The 11574-nt window shown below is 47.9% G+C and overlaps 1 pseudogene; it reads left to right on the top strand.

The window, feature by feature from the left end:
- The window catches only part of LOC128520044 (carcinoembryonic antigen-related cell adhesion molecule 5-like), a 33797-nt pseudogene extending 22456 nt beyond the window's left edge, over positions 1 to 11341 (top strand).
- Positions 11342 to 11574: the final 233 nt, after the last annotated feature.

The following is an 11574-nucleotide window of genomic DNA, read 5'->3' on the forward strand; positions in this document are numbered from 1 at the left end:
ACCCATCCCGAGGCATCTGGAGAGTGTGCCAGCTTTAGTAGACAAAGGCCAACCCTGCGAGGTTTCTAAGGCATCTTGAGAAGGACCTGCTCCGGCTAGATTCTGCTTTATGATGGCTGGAGCTACACATCCTGCTCCTGTGCTTCCAGTGATCCAGACCCCATCTGCCCTCTGCACCTACTGCTGAACTGAATCTACACAACTTCTGTTATATTGAACTTTCACCTGCACAACACACATGATGTTATTTCTATCTGTTATCACCCAGATGAGGATGGGTTCCCTGTTGAGTCTGGTTCCTCTCAAGGTTTCTTCCTATTGCCATCTCAGGGAGTTTTTCCTTGCCACTGTCGCCGTCACCCTTGGCTTGCTCATCAGAGACATTTCATTCATCTTTCATTCATTTCATTATTATCTAGACACATTTTTCTCACACATACACACTTCCAAATATTTTCTTTTCTTTTTAAGAAAAAAAAAAAAAATTCTTTACTTTTTTTTTGTGAAGCTGCTTTGAGACAATGACCATTGTTAAAAGCGCTATATAAATAAAATTGAATTGAATTGAACTATGTCATAACCAGTGAAACAACGTGGACTCATCGCTGTGCTTGGTGTAGCTGAAAAAACGCTGCAACTGCTTCAAAGTCTTTCCTCTCCGTGACCGCTGAAATCCGACACGACACCACGTTAGGCTACGCCTTGACTCATTTGCATATCGACGGTGATTAGATGTTGACCGAGGGCTCAGGGGAGGTGTGTGTGTGTGTTTGGGTGTGGATGTGTGTGTGTGCGCGCCTACTTTGTGTACTTTTTATTCATTCTAAATATATACAAACAAAATACAGCTTTTTTCTCTCAGAGGTAAACGAAAAAGTGAAGTTGTTCAGCTGTTTAGTGTCACTATGCAGATGTTACACTCAGTGTAGTTACCGAAATCTTTGATTTAGTTCTCATTCAGTGGCCACACATCACTTCCACATTTCCCTCGCTTTTATTACATGAGCATAAGCAGTGAAACATTCCGCAGGTTTATAATACACCACGGCCAAGTGATCCACGTTCCCGCCGATTAGGGGCGTGGTCCGTTGCCTAGCAACACTAAACGAAACGAGACATAATCGTGGTGTTTGCTTCGGTTATGACATAGCATAGTATATTATCTGCTGTGGTAGATCTGGTTTATTCAAATCTAATATTGTTTTAGCGATAATTTCACGGAAGCGAGTTCAGAACTAAATCGCTGCTCCTGCACCACCCGAGACGATAATAAATTTTCTCTGTACGATATAAAATTAAGTAGAGCTTTTCTTTTTGTTATAGTACGAAGCCCCTAGATAGACAAAGGAGGAGAAAAATGGCAGAAAAAAGTCATGCCAAAAACTTTGGGTTATAATGCAAAACATGACTTGTTTTTTTTTTATGCCGTTTTTCTCTCTTCCTTTGTCCCCTTGGAGACTCTGTAGTACATTTTTCTCAGTTGAATAAGAAAAAAGATACCGCTGATTATCAACGCGGGAATGAATGGCGCATTGTCCAAGTGCAAGTTTATCTTGGAGCTAAACTATTTCCTCTTGGTGAAAGCGCCATCTAGCGATCATTGTGTGTCAGCAACAGCTTCCCATTCAAAACAATAGGCGGTCAAATGACCGCTGAACCGCGTTATTAGTAGGTGACACTGGCGCGGCGCTTCTAGTGTTAAGGACTTCTAGTGTCTTAATGTGGGACATTGCAGCCTCACAACTCTTAAGGAAGTCTGCAAATTCTCTTAGCTCACAGGCATCCTTAGAGTTTATCTTTGGCCATGCGTGCAGCTTGTTTCTGAGGGACTTCCTAATTATGAATGGGTCTCCGAAACATTTTTCTAACAGCTTCCAAGCTGAGTCATATGCTGCATCTGTGCCTAGTAGGAGAAATCCTTCAACAGCTTTCTTTGCTGTGCCACCTAAGTACTTCCTTAGGTAATAAAGTTTTTCATTCTTTGGGATGTTTTTCCGTTCTATTAATGTTTCAAAGGACAGTTGCCAGTCTATGAATTTCAAGGGATCACCAGTAAATAGAGAAGGCTCTGGTGTTGGGAGACGATTAGCGCTTATAGCTTCTGCAAGCACATTAACCAGATCTGTGTTGTTCTGCTCTTGAGGCATAAACACTGAGGCTGGAGGAGGTTGATGTAGCAATTGCGGTAAAGGAGCTTGACTTGGAACTGCTGGGGTTCTTCTGCCACTTTAAGATCATATGACAAGTCAGTTGTTTCAATGTTTTCTTCAACTTCATCATAGACCTTTACTCGAGCTCTAGCAGCGTTCAGTTTCTTTACTTCCTCTAAGCGTGCAAGCCTTCTACGTTTGTCTTGGATTGCTTGTTGTCTGATTAGATTTTTCGATTCAAATTGTGCCAGCCGTTGTTTATTCTCAGCCTCAAGCATTTGAAGTTCTGTTTCTTCCCTTTCTTGTTCCTCTAATACTGCCAAGACTTCATGAGAAGCAGCAGCTTCAGCCACTGCCTCTATTCTTTTGACTAAGCGGACGCTAGAGTGGGTAGAACTACATCTTGATTAATGAGACAGTGGTCTAGATACCGAACCTGTTGAATCTAAGATTGACCCAATATTAGGCCATGGCTCTTCATGTTTATAAGCCTTGTGCCCTTTAAGCTGTCTGTCAGGGATGCTGGCTTGGTGGATGGATCCAGAAGCAGGTGCAGGAGCAGCACGCGAGTAGCTCTGGTCGAACACTGTAGGTGCGTGACTGAGTCAGCAGGTGCGCGCGCTCGGGGCCGTGAAATCCGTTGTAGGGGCGTCTACAGGGGCGTGGCGGTGTGCCGTAGTCGGGAGAGCGTGAGCTTGGGTCTGAGCCGTGAAATCCGTCAGCGTAGCGTCAATGCCAAAACGTGAGGACAAGCCGTGGTCGAGAGGGAGCGAGCGTGGGTCTGAGCCGTGAAATCCGTCAGCGTAGCGTCGATGCCGAGACGTGAGACTAAGCCGTAGTCGAGAAACGAAAGTGAAAGTCCGAAGCCGTTAAATCCAAGAGCAGTACCAAATCAGAATCGTGAAGCAAAAGGCGAAATCGAAAAGACAGGCGAGGTTGGCAACGTGAAACTACATGAACAAAAACGCGAGAAAACTGCGGCGAAACAACACACAATAATCCAGCGGCGAGGCAGCGCGCTGCGCTTCCTTATAAGCTGGGTGAAATCAGCGCCAGATGGGAAACCGGTGTGTCGGCGGGGCGGTCCGGGAGGGGCGATGACAGCGTGGGAAAGCATGACCACGTGATGAGAGCCTGACAGCGTGGGAAAGGAAATGTCAAATAAATGAAACGGTCTTTGATCAGCGCGGAGCGCTGAGAGCGTGACAGTACCCCCCCTCTAACGAACGCCTCCAGGCGTTGCACGGGGTGCGTCGGGGAAGCGTCTGTAGAAGTCCGTGATCAGCGTTCGGTCCAAGATGAATCTGGCTGGGATCCAGCTTCTTTCCTCAGGGCCATAGCCCTCCCAGTCCACCAAAAACTGGACTCCTCTGCCTCGCCGGCGGGCCTTCAGAAGCTTTCTAACTGTGTAAGCCTCGCTGCCATCAATGATACGGGGAGGAGGATGAGGGTGGGTGGGTGGACTTAGTGGACAATTGATGACGCGTCGTAGCTGGGAAACGTGGAACGTAGGGTGGATCCGTCGCATGGACGAGGGGAGTAGGAGCCGAACTGCACATGGGTTGATTATCCTGGTGATGGTGAAGGGTCCGATGAAACGGGGGGAGAGCTTGCGTGAAAGGGTTCTCAAGGGAATGTCCTTAGTGGCGAGCATGACTCGGTCTCCTACCCGGTATCTGGGGGCCTTGGTGCGGTGGCGGTCTGCCTGTCTCTTATAAGAGGAGCGGGTTCGTAGCAGGGTGCGTCTAGCGCGTAGCCATGTTTGCTTGCAGCGGCGGACGAAGTGTTGGGCTGACGGGGTCTCCACCTCTAGTTCCTGGGCTGGGAAGAGTGAAGGTTGGTAGCCTAAGCAGCACTTGAACGGGGACAAGCCTGTCGACGAGGAGGGCAGAGAGTTGTGGGCATACTCAACCCAAGGGAGGAATTTGCTCCAGGTGGTCGAGTCCCGAGTTGTCATGCAGCGGAGGGAAACCTCTAGGGCTTGGTTCATCCGCTCGGTTTGTCCGTTGGACTGAGGATGGAATCCAGAGGATAGACTGGCAGTCGCCCCGACAAGTCTGCAGAACGCGCCCCAAAAGCGAGAGGTGAACTGAGGGCCCCGATCCGAGACGACGTCGGTGGGCAGACCATGGAGGTGAAACACGTGGAGGACTAACTGCTCCGCAGTCTCCTTGGCGGAGGGCAGCTTAGGGAGTGGGACGAGGTGCACTGACTTCGATAAGCGATCTACTACAGTCATAATGCAGGTGTTGCCCTCGGATAGAGGCAGGCCAGTGACAAAGTCGACGGAGATGTGGGACCAAGGACGGCGGGGAATCGGTAGGGGTCTGAGAAGACCAGCAGTTGGTTGGTTGGGAACCTTAGCTCGGGCGCAGATGTCGCAGGCTGCCACGAATCTGGAGACGTCCCTTCCTAGCGTAGGCCACCAGAATCGCTGTTGGGTAACGACACGGGTCCGGGCGGCCCCTGGGTGGCAAGATAGACGGGAACCATGGGCCCATTCCAACACCTGAGAACGTAGACGGACGGGGACGAAGAGGCGATTCGGGGGAACGTTGCTTGGGCCGGGCTCCAGGGTCAGGGCCTGCTGGACTTTGGTCTCGATGTCGAATCTTAAGGCTGCGATGAGACAGGAGGGAGGTAAAATGGTGTCGCATGGAATGGAGTCCTTAGAAGAGGGAAACTGGCGTGATAGGGCATCTGGCTTAACGTTCTTAGAGCCTGGTCGATAGGAAAGAACAAAGTTAAAACGTGAAAAGAATAACGACCATCGAGCTTGACGTGCGTTGAGTCTCTTGGCGGAACGAAGGTACTCGAGGTTCCTATGGTCTGTCCATACCAAAAATGGGAGCTCAGTTCCCTCTAGCCACTGTCTCCATTCCTCCAGAGCCAGCTTGATGGCCAAGAGTTCTCTGTCTCCCACGTCGTAATTCCTCTCGGCTGGGGATAGGCGACGGGAGTAGTATGCGCAAGGGTGCATTTTATTATCCTGGGCGGACCTCTGTGAGAGAATGCCGCCAACCCCGGTGTTGGAGGCGTCGACCTCCACCACGAACTGGCGCGAAGGGTCGGGGATAATGAGGATGGGAGCAGAGGTAAATCTCCTTTTGAGCTCGGCGAAAGCCTTCTCCGCCTCCGTGTTCCAATCGAAACGGGTCTTCGTGGAGGTCAGGGAGGTGAGTGGGGCGACGACAGAGCTATAACCCCGGATGAAGCGGCGGTAGAAGTTGGCGAAGCCCAGGAATCGTTGTAGGTCTTGTCGTGAGGTCGGAGTGGGCCAATTGGACACTGCCTGGACCTTGGCTGGCTCCATCTCGATCCTGGAAGGGGAAATGACAAAGCCCAAGAAGGTGGTGGAGGATGTGTGAAACTCGCACTTCTCTGCTTTGACGTGGAGGTGGTTTTCCAAGAGCCTTTGTAGGACTTGACGGACATGACGTCGATGTTCCTCCAGGTCGTGGGAGAAAATTAAAATGTCGTCTAAGTAGACAAACACGAAGACATTAAGAAAGTCGCGCAGGACGTCGTTAACGAGGGATTGGAAGACGGCAGGGGCGTTGGTCAGGCCGAAGGGAACGACCAAGTATTCGTAATGTCCTGTGGGTGTGTTAAAGGCCGTCTTCCATTCGTCCCCCTCCCTGATACGGACCAGGTGATAAGCGTTCCGTAGATCAAGCTTGGTGAAGATGCCGGCCCCCTGGAGGAGTTCAAAGGCGGTGGTCATGAGAGGAAGTGGGTAGCGGTTCTTAACGGTGATCTCGTTGAGACCTCTATAATCGATACAGGGGCGTAGGGACCCATCTTTCTTCTTCACAAAGAAAAATCCTGCCCCTGCTGGAGAGGAGGACGGGCGGATGATTCCAGCGGCGAGGGCTTCAGTGATGTATGTGTCCATGACTCCTCTCTCTTGGTGGGTTAGGGAGTATAAGCGACCCTTCGGAGGTGATGATCCTGGGAAAAGGTCGATGGGGCAGTCATACGGTCGATGTGGTGGAAGCGACATGGCCCGGGTCTTGCTAAAGACCTGCTTGAGATCATGATAATCAGAGGGGACTTTGGAGATATCCGGAGTCTCCTCAGGTTTGACTGGGGTGGGGAGTGCGTGATGCGCGGAACGAAGGCATGAAGTGGCACAGGAGGGGCTCCAACCCGTAATGATCAGCCTGGTCCAGTCTATCTGGGGGCCATGGAGAGTTAACCAGGGGAGGCCCAGGACCAGGGCGGCATGAGATTTTCTTATGACGAAGAGACAGATCTTCTCAGAATGATTTCCTGATGACCTCAGAGTGAGCGGAAGCGTTCTCTCCGTGATGGACGGGAGGGAGCTCCCATCTAGGGCCTGGACTGCCAGAGAAGTGCTTAGGGGTGTGCAGGGAATCCTGAGAGCCTTGACTGCAGCAGCGCTGATCAGGTTCCGGTCGGAGCCGGAGTCCACGAGAGCCTGAATGGAGTGAGCTTGGCCGTTCACAATTAGCGTTACAGACAGCAGGGGGCGATGTTCTGGGAGTCTGTTGGAAGGAGCGCCCTCTAGGGCTCCCAGTCTGACTAGAGGGCGTTTCCTTTTACCGGGCAGTCTCTAAGAACGTGATCGGAACTACCGCAATAGAAACAGTCTCCTTCCAGGCGGCGGCGGCGCCTCTCCTGTTCGGAGATGCGGGTTCTGCCCAGCTGCATGGGCTCCTCCTGGTCGCTCTGAGATGGGAGAGAGGATGGGCGAGGTGATCTGGGAGGAGGTGATCTCCTAGCAGGGGGAGACCTCCGTGTAGGGCGTCTGGAACGAAGACGTGAGTCAATCCTCCCCGCAAGATCCATAAGTTCGTGAAGGTCTGAGGGAAGCTCACGGGCGACTAGTTCGTCCTTGAGTGCCTCTGACAACCCTTCCAGGAAGACGTCCGCCAGGGCTCTGTTGTTCCATCCACTCGAGGCGGCTAATGTCCTAAACTCAATAGCGTAGTCGTACGCAGAGCGTGATCCTTGGCGAAGGCGCAGTAGTCTGGTCCCGGCCTCCCTGCCGACGTGAGAGCGGTCAAAGACCCTCCTCATCTCTCCTGAAAAGCTCTCAAAGCTCTCACAGCATGAATCGCGGGCGTCCCAGAGGGCTGTACTCCACTCCCGGGCTCTTCCGGTGAGGAGCGTGATTACGTAGGCCACCCGGGACCTTTCTGAAGAGAAGGTGGAGGCTTGTAGTTCAAAGATCAGTGAACATTGAGATAAGAACGATCTGCAGGTTCCCGGTTCCCCTCCGTAGGTGGGAGGGGCTGGTAGGCGTGGCTCGCGTGGGGGCTCTGAGGTTACGACCTGAGCTGTGGGCGTCTGGAGATGCTGCACGCGGGCTGTGACATCAGCTAGCGTCTGCCTGGTGGTGACGAGCTCCTCCTGGTGTTTTTCAAGGAGCGCGCCTTGACTTTCCAGTGCCTGTCTCACTCTGTCCAGTCCTGCTGGATCCATGATGGCTGGATTATTCTGTCAGGGATGCTGGCTTGGTGGATGGATCCAGAAGCAGGTGCAGGAGCAGCACGCGAGTAGCTCTGGTCGAACACTGTAGGTGCGTGACTGAGTCAGTAGGTGCGCGCGCTCGGGGCCGTGAAACCCGTATACGCGGAGTAAATGCAGGGGCGTGGCGGTGTGCCGTAGTCGGGAGAGCGTGAGCTTGGGTCTGAGCCGTGAAATCCGTCAGCGTAGCGTCAATGCCAAAACGTGAGGACAAGCCGTGGTCGAGAGCGAGCGAGCGTGGGTCTGAGCCGTGAAATCCGTCAGCGTAGCGTCGATGCCGAGACGTGAGACTAAGCCGTAGTCGAGAAACGAAAGTGAAAGTCAGAAGCCAGTAAATCCAAGAGCAGTACAAAATCAGAATCGTGAGACAAAAGGCGAAATCGAAAAGACAGGCGAGGTTGGCAACGTGAAACTACATGAACAAAAACGCGAGAAAACTGAGGCGAAACAACACACAATAATCCAGCGGCGAGGCAGCGCGCTGCGCTTCCTTATAAGCTGGGTGAAATCAGCGCCAGATGGGAAACCGGTGTGTCGGCGGGGCGGTCCGGGAGGGGCGATGACAGCGTGGGAAAGCATGACCACGTGATGAGAGCCTGACAGCGTGGGAAAGGAAATGTCAAATAAATGACACGGTCTTTGATCAGCGCGGAGCGCTGAGAGCGTGACACTGTCTTTCTGGCCTTTGAATAATGAAGTCTGAGAGTGATATGCAGATATCGACCCTGCGCCGCAGGTCTGGTTCAGGGGTTTGTACTCGACGTAACTCTTCATAAATGACCTTGACATCAGAACAGGTATGTTGTATGTCCTCAACAAGCTCATTAAATTCATCCTCAGCGGCATCATCATCTAATAATTCCTTGCCAATTCTTGCATGACACCTCCACTTCTCATAGATGATTTTATAACGATGTTGTATAATCTTCAGTCTTTCTCCTTGAAATTCTTTTCCCTTTTCTGTTAGGGTTTGTATTCTTTCACCCTTTCGTAGCCTTTCTACTTCTGCTGTAGATTTGGTGTCTGTAGCTTCAGCAGGTGCTTTGACATTTTTATGACAAGTCTCAGTGCTTATGTCAGACATCTTGAGATGATAGTAATGTGACTAAGTAGCTATTAAATGAGAATTGGGTTTCTTCTGGACTATGTGTAAGTGAAAACTACATTAGACTTAAATTTTAATAGCCAGGAAAGTGTGTAAATGTGCAAAAAAAATTTAAAAACACTGTATACTCCAATATTGTTAAAATAACTGAGTTTAACCTTCCTAAATTTCACAAACCTTCAGTTTCAGAACAAAACAAGAACAATAGTAGTTGCCTTGGCACAAGCAAAACCTTAATCACAGCATGAGTATGCTTAGAAATGCATCAAATAACTAATTTACATAGCAAAGGGTTTTCATTTCAGTATAGTACACCTTTAAACTTCACTAAAGGGGTTCTTTAAACTAGGTCTATTCCTGCAAAACTTAAATTTCCTTACAAACTTCTATTTTTGGCTTATGATAATGTCTCTTTTTCTAAAACATTACCTTAACTACCATTAACTGTTGGATTACGTTGCACTTTAAACCACGTAATATGCACCAACCACGGACGCAGACACATTGTATTTGTCTTCACATAAAGCACAGTACACAAGGCTAATAGATCTGTGTCCTTTGTTACAGTTTCCAAGCTGAAACACTTCTCACACCACTTTAACTTGACTATTGCGGTAGAGCGCTTCCGGATTTTAGCAAGAAAACTGCGCTTTAACAGTCTAATCGCCGTTGCTTGCAATCACTATGCAAATAGTGTTTTATGGGGTCTGCTTAACTAATGCACCAGATCTTCGTCGCGACGTCATCCGCTGCGGTCCTGTCGTCTCTCCTACCCGTGTTGAGCAGGTGAGTTCTCACTGTAGCTCCTTTCACGACAACACTGACACAGGTCGGTTCTTTAAAACGGGCGTTTATTGCTTGAATCTCCTTTTTTCACGCCGTGAGAACTGTATTCGTAAATGAATATCACAAATGCGTTAGCAATTTACTCCCTAGCATGTACATGAACTTCAACACATGAACGTGAACATGAAAGGTTTACAATGACATAATAACTTATTGGCCGCTTGTCATGAAAAGAGGTGCTTAAATTCTTAAATCTCCTTGTCCTACTTTTAATAGCAGAGCCTCGTGGGAGACATCCGCTCACCTGCAGTCCATGGGAGAGATCTTACTGAATTTCACGCTAAACCTTGCTTTCTCGCGAGACACATTACGTCACATCTTAAAAATTACAATTAACTATAACATGGTATAATACGTCATGTTTTCTCTATTTAGATATATGAAATTCTGTCATTAATTATAAACAAACTATTTTCATCAAAGGTTTTAATATATAAATATAAAATATTAAAATAAACAAAATTCAACAGCATTAACATATGTTGTTGTTTGAGCAGTTAGTAGTATGTATGTGTGAGTGTTTCATATATATGTATGCAAGTGTTTCATATGTGTGCATGAGTGAAGTTTGATTTAAGCCCTATACGGCGCCTCATAGGTAACAGATTCCTCTAATGATTATATTATAAATGAAGTGATACACAACCACTGGGCTCCAACAGTTGTGTTATTGTCCTATTGACTTCCATACTGCATTACTGCTATACTAAAGTGAAATCTCCTCTTTTGAGAGCTTCATGACTGGTAGTATAACACCGGTGACTGGTCCCCACATAAAAATCAGTAGTTCTATAATATCAGATTTACTGTTGTAAGGATCAGCTGGCAGGAGGGTTTTTTATTTATTTTCTTTCAACCCACAGTTTTACATTAAAACATATTTTTTTTACATTTTAGTTTTATCTTTGTCAGTATTGTTGAATGAAATAGTGATAACTGTCTGAAATCATGCCAGCTAAAATATATGGTACAGTGATTATGCTTATGTTTGGATCACAATTAGTATTCAGATCATATTTGTACTGTGTCCACCTGAACCATGTATTACTTTTTAATCCCCAGTTCCAGCCTCCAATGTTATTATAATACCAAGTAACACAGAGCTGTTAGAGTTTAACAGCACTGTAAGTCTCGTCTGCTCTGCATCTGGCTCGTCTCTTTCATTTATTTGGCTGAATGGCAGCTCTGAGGTCACAGCAGGGGAGCGAGTTCAGCTAACAAACAGCAACAGCAATCTGACCATTACCAGTGTGATCAGAGGTGACACAGGTCCATACCAATGTGAAGCATCTAACAGTATCAGCAATGCAAAGAGTCCTCCATCGATCCTCACTATTTACTGTAAGTTGTTTCATATCATGTGACTTGTTGACAGTCATTCATTTTATCCAACAAACCTGCCTGATATACTCAGTCTCCACAAAACTATTATGGCTCTGAAGCAGTAAATATGGACTGTTCCATTACAGATGGTCCAGAAAATGTCAGAGTTGTAGCAGCACCAGTGGGACCTTCCTACAGCTCTGGGTCAAACCTTATATTGACCTGTTCAGCTGATTCCAGTCCTGCTGCTGAGTTTCAGTGGGCTGTGAATGGAACAGAGCTTGGTGAAATGGACCAAGAGCTCAAACTGAGCAAAATTCAGAGCAGTCATAGCGGTAATTATACCTGCATGGCCCATAACAAACAGAGCATTAGATACCTAACATCTGGATCCATTAGCATCACTGTACTAGGTGGGTTATAATTTAGTTATTGAATTCATGTGCAGCAAAAAGCTTGATCCACTAAATTAAGCTAAACCCTATTTTATTGTATTACATTATTTATTGTATTTAAATAAAAGGCTGCTTAATCAGACTTTTTAGTTTTATAGGTGGAATGTGGAGAACGCTAGGGCTAAATGATTTTAATACATAATCTGAAAAAAAAGTCAGATCTTCAGAGATGTACAGTATGAAGCTGTTATATATTTAAATA

This window comes from Clarias gariepinus, chromosome 4 (genome assembly GCF_024256425.1).
Source record: "Clarias gariepinus isolate MV-2021 ecotype Netherlands chromosome 4, CGAR_prim_01v2, whole genome shotgun sequence".
Taxonomy (NCBI): domain Eukaryota; kingdom Metazoa; phylum Chordata; class Actinopteri; order Siluriformes; family Clariidae; genus Clarias; species Clarias gariepinus.